We start from the raw sequence: 9,331 nt of genomic DNA, 5'->3' as shown, positions 1-9,331 counted from the left end.
ATTACAATATGAAGGTAAAATCATGTTTACATCTTAATTCTCTTAATCTTCCTTATTTGGGGGATCCTTACTACTTCTGGAGAGCACCCACTCTTTTCCATGTGTATCTGGAAGCTTCCTGGCCATTAAAACTTACTTTTCTGTGTCCTAGCAAAGAATCTGATCTTAACTGTAGAAAGCAGATTCACAATGAATTAATTAGAAAAGCTATCTCAGACTTAACTGACAATATTTTTTCCTTCAGCATCAACCACAGAGGTTTTCATAAATTGTTTAAGATAAATTTCTTATATCTTAAATACACAAGTACCCAGAAAACAGTTAAAGGATGGCTAGAGGGCCATGTTCCATATTTGGAAATGCACAGGTCTGAGCTGTCCATATTTAGGATTGGTGTGTGTGTATGTAAAAAGGACAGGTCTTTTCTAAACCAGTGCCACTCAAAGTGTGGTCTCTCAATAGACACCTCAGCAGGACCTGGGAATTTGTTGGAAATGCAGACTTCAGTCCTCATTCCAGACCTATTAAATCAGAATCTCTGAGGATGGTCTCTGGAATCCTCTCCAGGCAATTTCTTATGCAGCATAAAAGTAGAGAATCATACTTCCCAACTATGATTTGCTCTTATTCTCTGCACTCCTCCATGTGTTCTGGCTTCCTGTTGAATTGGTATCAAGTATAACAACCTGAAAGATGAGTGGTGTGGTCTTCAGCATTGTGTAGTGTTCAAGATTTTCAGTAACTTGATTTTTTAGCCTTATCTCGTACTTTCTCCTAAATAATCTCTCCTGGATCACTACTCCTGGACGTAATCCATAATTAATTGCTTTCACACTTTTGTTTTCACATTACTCCTTCAGGGTAAAAACCAAAAACCCATCTCCTCTTTGTCACTTCCCTGAGAAACCACACCTAGAAAAATATCTCTTCCTTTTCTCTACTTTATCACATGGATCACAGCTCTCCAGTAATCTGTGCCATATTCTGCCATGTGTACTAACTGAATATTCTTTGAAAACAGAAAATGAGATAAAAATTTATGTTATAAATTAATTAGTGCCATCACAGAGAAGCAGAAGGAAGGATTAAAGATAGGAAGTCACAGAAAAAGGGAAATTAAATATAATAGGGTGCATTCCTGAGTTGAATACTGCTTAAAATCATTGACAACTAATTGGTTATTCTTGAAAGTTCATCATCACAGAGTTCATAGGAACAACTTCAGTACAGAACACTCTGTCCAGTGTGGAGGAGACAGAAATCATTATCTGTTGGCTCCTGTCTTGCATTTGCCAAAATTGTGTTCCGTGGCATGTTAACTTCCCATCTTCTCTCGATTATGCTGAAGCAGGTCTTCTAGCAGATTAAGTTTCAGCAACCACAGGAAGGTCCTGCAATGGGATGGGTGAGGAGAGAGCAGTGAAGACATGAGGAAAGCACTGTCAGGTTCTGTCCACATAGGTTTGGTCTGAACCCATTCACAGCTGGTCAACTCAGTGGCTGTTGGGAATCAAAAGATGGCAATAGTCCCAGAAAGAGGTATTGCCAAGAGTATTTCAGGTGGTAAATAATGGAGTCTTATACAAATTGTGTGTATATGTGACTTATTTTCCTGAAGAGACTGCATGGTCCTTGAGTACAGAGAATGTAATTTTATATTTCCTAAGCCAATGTTTGTTTACCTCAGATATCATAGATGGGACCTTCCTGGATGTGTTGCATTAACTGAAGATTACTTGGTGCTTAAAAATATCTGCTTAATGAATTTCTGGTAATTAATAAATTTATCTCCATATACCAGACATGAGTCTGGAAGTTTGCACCATAAGGCAAGATATTTTGGCTGTATTTCTTTACTGTGCCTTCCAAAGACCTAGAACTGTATGTGGCACATAATGGGTATTCAATAAATATTTGTTGAATGAATGAATTCAGTCAAACTCCAACCTTGGTATACAGGAAGAGAAACAAGTGGTTTTGAACTACTCATGTCTCCAAGGAGCCACTAATACTGATGATCAGAAAAGTCTGAGTTGCATCTGTGACCTTAGCAGTTAGCCCCAATTGTAAAACAGAAAATAATAATAATAATACAATAGTGGAATATATTGGAATGCAAAACTGAAAGTTCTTTGTTTAACTGTGACTGCTTTGATAAATTTATAGTATTTGATTTTTTGTTCAACTCTATGGTTAATGTAATAATAATAACTTTTCCCACTTGGAAAATTGCTGGTAGTGCAACCTAGGTTTAGTGATCAAATACCACGTTAATTTATGTACATTTGGTTAAGGAGTATGAGGAAAGGAATCCATGAATGAAATGAAGTTAAGCTTCACTGCTTGTTTGTTGTTTATAAAATAATTAAAGAAAATCAGAACTTTGTTTTGTCTGAGATGATATGATTAATAAATAATTATTTTTCTGGAAACAAACACATAGATCCCAAACAATTGCATTTGTGTATACCATATTATAATTATTTTGTATTAGAAACATCTGCAAATAATCTTAAAGGCACTTGTAAATCAGTGAATGTTATCTACAGAAGGATTGTAAGTTGATTAATTATCTCAACAGCATCTTAATAATACAGTGAAAATTTAATTCATAGTGAGGTTTTAATTTTGAGATTTAAACACACACAGACAAAAATTATTTCACAATTTTGAAATTACCAGACTATGAATAACATGTAGATTAAATTTTATACTTTTCCCCAGTTTCTTAAAAAAGGTCCCTTGCTTTTCCTATCAATCTTCTCTTCAAAACTTGCCTTTGGAAACTCTCCTTACTATTCAGTTCATTGATGTTTCCATTGATTAATAGTTCGTTAACACAAATATCCTTAAAAGGATTGTCCGCATGGGTATACATTTCAAATTCCAAGCTCATATTCCTTTTAGGTGCTCTGTTTTCTTTTCGAAGACTAGGTAGGAATGGGGGAAAATCCCATACAAACATTTCAATAATAATATATTTTTAAGAACCATTCATCTTCTGCTGTTAGGGGCTTCTTTTTCACCCATTTCCTACATATCCCTCTCACCCCCAGTCAGCTCAACCAGCTATATTAAAAAAGAAATCTACAGCTAAATTTCTCCAGGTAGAAGTGGGAAGGCCCTCTCCCTTCCAAAGGGCAGTCTTCAAATTTTACTCATCTTCTCTTTTTGGCCACCAAGATTTCTATTCCCTTTAGTGTCAGTTATACAAGCATAGGAGAGAAAGCATTTAACATGTAGAGATTTAAAATAATATGTGAAAAACAAAATTGCTTTGATTCATATCCTCTTCACATTTACTTATGTGTTTAAATTTATATTGATACAGTTTCCTCTGATGTTAGCATCCATAACACATATTTACATAATATGCATTCAGCAAAGGGGTGTGATACACTGTTTTTTAAAGAAAATGGTGTTTCTCCTAAGTGTGCACTCAGCAGTTTTTAAACTGAGCAAAATTGTCATGATTGTTTCAATTTCCCTAAATCCTTGGGCTGCATTTTTTCCTATTTCCAAAACTGTACTCTGCATAAAATAAAATTACTTTAGAATATATACTCTTATAACAGCTGCATGATAAGCTTATTAAACAGCTCAATTTATTGACCGACTGGTCATAAAGTAGTGATAGACTTTGTTCTCTGCTTAATAGCAGTATTTAAAAACACATATCCAAAGAGGCATTGTATCTGGAACACTTCCTCCCATATGAAAGCATTGTTCTAGGCAGAAAGAGGAGGTGGATTCTTTTCAGCCCTAAATATTTTTACTTAAAAAAAAATGCCTGTAGTATGAAGAAATCATTCTTTCAGCACCTATTCTGGCTTCCATTCCCCAAGGCATCAAATGCGGGTTCTATTTGTATTTCCTTATGGCTTTTTATGTGATTGCCAGGGGCAAGATAAAAAATTAATCTTGCAAAGCCCATTTCATTTCAGGTGTTGGGTGAATGTAAATGCAAAAGCTTTCACTACTTATATTTTCAAATGTATTTGTAATGTAAAATAGTCTAACTCTTTCCAAAATATGCATACACACACACAAAGTATCAAGTACCTAGTGCCAGAGCTAGAGACCATCATCAGATGAAAGAAGTTTTAATTAGAAATAAATTGCTCTCATTCATCTAATCATAACAAATGAGTGTAAAACTATTACTATGATCCAGATAAGATGCTAGACATAGAGATTGCAAAATTTAAAAACAGCCCTTCTTTCATTGAGAGTAAGGTATAGTAGGAAAAGCAGATATGCAAGAAAACAAATCACAACCCAGTATGACTACAAGAGTGGAGCTATATCTAGAGCACATGGAGAGAACACAGAGGAAGAATGGACATCTGTGGTGGTTTGAAGAGGTACATACCTCAAAAATACATGTTCTTAAAACTTATCCATGCCAGTGGTGCAGTGGGACCTTCTAATGAGGTTAATTCGGTTAAGGTGTGTCCCACTTCACATCAATCAGAATGGGTCTTAATCCTATTACTGGAGTTCTTTATAAGAGAATGAAATTCAGACAGAGAAAGTAAAACCTGCAGGTGGAACCCCAGAAAAGAAGGAAGAGACCAGAAGATGCTTCATGTGCCTTGTCATGTGACAGAGGAACCAAAGCTCACTGGCAGTCAGCCTCAGAATGTCACAGTCTTTGGGGAGAAAGCACTGCCTTGATGATGCCTTCATTTAGACATTTTCCCAGCCTCAAAAGTACGAACAAATAAATTCCCATTGTTTAAGATAAACCATTTCATGGTATTCACTTAAGCAGCCTAAGAAACTAAAATAGCGTCTCAACCTGTCTTGGGGTAAAAGCTCTGAAACGAGTTCAACTTTGCTGAAGTTATAAAGTTCAATATGGATGAGGTGGTGGTGGTACGAAATCAGGCTGGGAAAGGTGCTAATGGCACCAGATCGTAAAGAGCTTTATATTTTAAAGAATTGATCTTATAGGTGATAAGTAATTATTAAAGACCTTTAAATATAGAAATAAGATATCCAGTTTGTGTAAGTTTCAGACGTATCACCATGGTGGAAGTTTGGAAGGTGGGTCAGGGGAGCGTGGGGTGGGAGAGTGTGAGGCATATTGAAGCTATTCTAATTGTCCAGGAGAGTAACTATAAGGGTATAACCGATGGAAATGTTTAGAAAAGGATTGAAATGGCTTGGTGATTACTTAGATGTGGATAGAAAATGAAAGGGAAGAAGTGAGATGATTCCTAGATTTAAGTGTTAAAAAACTGGGTACAGAGATCAGGAATGCAGATCTAGAGGCATTTGTGGGTGCTTCGGTGTGTTCTTGTGTATGAAGGTGTAGAGATAATACATGACTCAATATTAAATTGCTGTTAAATGGGTTTCATAATTTCATTTTCTTTTTTCTCCTACAGTATACATGATTTTGATAGACTTACAGCTTCAAATAAAACACACCCCTAAATTTCCACCCCAGCTCTCGTTATTTCACCCCTGTATCTAAGACAGCCCCCACTCATCGTAATCCAGGACCATCTAATTTTGGTAAAGTTCTTAAATTTCTGATCCTCTCTACGCAGAAATTCCTCTGTGCTTTTACATACTCCTTCCCTATCACCAATTTAATTGCTGCTGAATCTAATCTCTAAATTCTTCGAAAGGATAGAGCTTCAAATTCCTGTATTTCAAATTTATCCTGATACATCTTACTTGATTATCAAACAATATTAGTAAAAAGAATATGGATCTTTTCTTATGATATTTAAACTTTCAGTTATGTGTAACACTGACAGACCTCTCTATTCGTTATGCAAATCTTTAGTAGCTTTCTTTAATGACTTCCCCCTTCCCTCCCCTTTTCTTAAGAAATATATTCTAGAGGTATGCCCTTCCTCTCTGTTATTTTATACAGGAAAATATATATAATGAAGGACTGAAATTGAACTTTTTGATTCAAATGTTTAGTCAATAAACATTTCTTGATCAAACATTTATCTTGTATGGCAAGATATTTAATAGCTAAGACCCAAGTTTTCTAATGTATGATACAGGGATAATAACATCAATTCATAAGATGTTGAAAGGATTAGAGGAAACAGCATATGTCAAGCACCTAGCATAGTGCCTAACAAATGTTATGCATGCCACATTTGATATTTTATTAAAATTACTGTTGTTAATACTACTGAGCAGCTCAAGTCAATTTGTTAGGAAAACTTCAGCTTATAATACTTAAGACAAGTTTAAAACTGGCATCCTTAAGAGAGAACATTTTTAAGTTTCCATTTGAGAATTAACATTTATTTAAGTCAGCTCAAAATAACTGACATATAGTTCTCTGAATAGTGAAAACACTTGTAAAAACAAAGTTGTATTAGGTTAATTTGGACCAGTTTTCTAATTCTCATGAGTACTTCTGTTATGTTTTTATTTCTCATAATCATACAGTCATAGAGAGTATAATTTGAGTATTAAATAAATTAATGGTACTCATAAAAATTGTTAATTTGATGATAAATTAACTTTATTACTAATGGTTTTTAAACAATATCATCCATTGAATACTAACTCCTAGCCCATAATTTTATAAAAAGTACTGAAATGTTTCAAAAAATACACTTGCATTTTCTTTTGATTATAAATCATCTGATACCCTCTAACTAAACGAAATAACTGTGTGGAATTATTGTTCCATGTATGTCTGGAGGTGCAACAAAGAAAGTGCTAATTCATTGCCGACAGTGAATATTATTAATAAATGTCAAAGTGAAATTTAAAGTCCTTCTCTCATATTTTTATTCCATTTCCTCTATTAAGTGGAATGGTCTTCATATTAAATAGTGGAAAATAGTATTACTCAGAAGAAATGGAAGTCCTTAAAAATAAGTATATTAAAGAGAACAGGTTATTGGACTAAGATGTAATCTGTGAACAGGATGAAAGCTGTCACGGGTTCCTGCGTCCCCAGGGAGATTTGAGAATGAGATAGATAAACCACTGCTAAAAATCTCTAAGGAAAGCATAGAACAGGAAAATCACCATAAATGTAGAAAATACATAAACATACCTGGAATTTTTAACTATGAAAGTGAAATAAACCTCAGTTAATTTTCTACAATAATGTGTTCACAGGATGGTTTTAAATTCTTGGAAGAGAAATCGACACAGATTCACTAAGAACATGTCCTTGCCCATAAATCTTTAAAAAAAATTTTTTTTTAGCTAATGTAAAGCTGGTCATTCAGGGAAATTCTACTGGTATTGTTTTATATTATCTATAAATTTTAGTACAGAATGTTTTAAAAATCCCATGGTATAGCTTTATGAATAATATGAAATATACCTTTAGAAATCTAGTTTGGAAAGCTTATGTAAGATTTGAATAATAATAATAAAGATAATAATTAAAGTCTTAATCAACTTAGCCATGGAGAGCCAAATTACAAATCTGCTTCACTGTGTTTATTCTTTAAAATTTTCATCAATATAATCTATGCAAATGTTTAAATATCTTATTGTACAAAGCAGTTTACACTGAGTAGCTGTTGTTCCTAGCCTATCTCCTCCCATCCCATTCACACTTCCTGGAAGCAATCAGTTATGGTCTCCGTGCTTAGATGTACTCTTAGTTACTTCCATTTTATCCAAATGACCTGTTCATATATTACTATTTCTTCACTTATTGACTTTTGGTACTGTTGTCATTATATTATGATTTAATAATTTTACTCAATTACAAACTTTCTCCATTCCCACCTCTTTTCAGTAAAGTTATATGACTACTTTTCTTTTCATATATTTAAAGAATGCTCTTTAAACCAGGTTGACACACTGTGGCCTGTGTGGCAAACCCAGTTTGATACTTGTTTTTGCAAATAGTTTTATCAGATCACAGCTGTATTCATCCATTTACACATTGTCTGTGATTGCTTTCAGACTACAATGGCCAAGTTGAGGAGTAGCAACAAAGACCAAATGGCTCAAAAAGTCTAAAATATTTACTATGTGCCCCTTAAACAAATTGCTAATTCCTGGTCTGCTTTTCTGTTTTATTGTTGTCTCTGTTCTTCAACCATAGCGTGAAGGTATTGAATGGTTTATTGCTAGCTAAGTACATCAAAACCCACTAACTTTCCTTCACCTCTTATCCTTCTTCCACCACCAACTTAAATGAGCTATACTTTGACATTCATAATGTCAAGATTGATGGCACTTAAATTCTCCTCTGTCATGATGACTGAGCTTTCATCCTTTATCTTTGAATTGAGATTAAAGGTTGAAATTGAGTATAAAAGTTTTCAAATTATTATGATTATGTGCATAGTGCTCCATGCATACCTCAGTGGTTTGCTTCAATTAGATTTCTCTGCCACAAAAGAAGGCATGCTCAAATGGAGTCTCCTTATGACATGCCAACAGCTATTCCAAAGTATATCATTTACTTTATATTTGGGCCATTATTGTGGTAGGCAGAATTCTAAATGACTCCAAAGATCCTTCCTCCTGATGCACATGCTTTGCATAATCCTTGAGACTTTGAATATGTAGTTAGGTTATTTTATCTGGTGCAGTTGATTTTAAGACAGGGAAATGACCTTGGTTTGGTCTTACCTCATCATAAGAGCCCTTTAAATCTGGGTAGAGATTTCAGACACAGAGAAAGAAGTCAGAGAGGCGATGACCTAAAAGAGAGCAAATAGCATATAGGTACACTGTCTGAAGAGGACATCCTTTAGGAAATGAGACCAATACCTTACTGACTGATACCAATAAATAAGGATCTCAGTCTTATAGATGCCAGGAACTGAATATAGCCAAAAACCTGAATGAACTTGATATTCTTCCCCAGAGCTCCAGACAAGAACTCAATCTTGCTGACACCTTGATCTCAGCCTTGTAATATCCTGAACAGAGACTCTTGTCATGCCATGGCAGAATTATCACATACAGAACTGTGAGCTAATAAATGGGTGCCGTTATATGTGGCTAAGTTTATGATAATTTGTTACACAGCAATAGAAAACTAATACAGTTTTTTTTCGGTGCTTCCCAACCCCCAGCCATCTTTTTTGTGCCTTTTTCACATCTTCAATATTGCAATTATCCCACAGAATCTATTAAAATATTCTTTTTTGAAGACTTCCTTCTAAGAGCTTTATATACTACTGCTCTAATGTGGTCTGCTTATTTTCTCGACTTGCTACAGTGATTTCATTCTAGGAAGTCCCTTTATTTCACTCCTGAATTTGATCTAAAGTTTTTAGTTATTTTTATCTTCTAATTTTTGGTTTATACTAGAGCTTTTATGGATTATATTCTCAAACACTATCCTCAAAAAGTATGGTGTGAAGGA

Source organism: Tamandua tetradactyla, chromosome 5, assembly GCF_023851605.1.
Source record: "Tamandua tetradactyla isolate mTamTet1 chromosome 5, mTamTet1.pri, whole genome shotgun sequence".
Classification (NCBI taxonomy): Eukaryota; Metazoa; Chordata; class Mammalia; order Pilosa; family Myrmecophagidae; genus Tamandua; species Tamandua tetradactyla.
Note: the sequence above shows the minus strand (reverse complement) of the source record.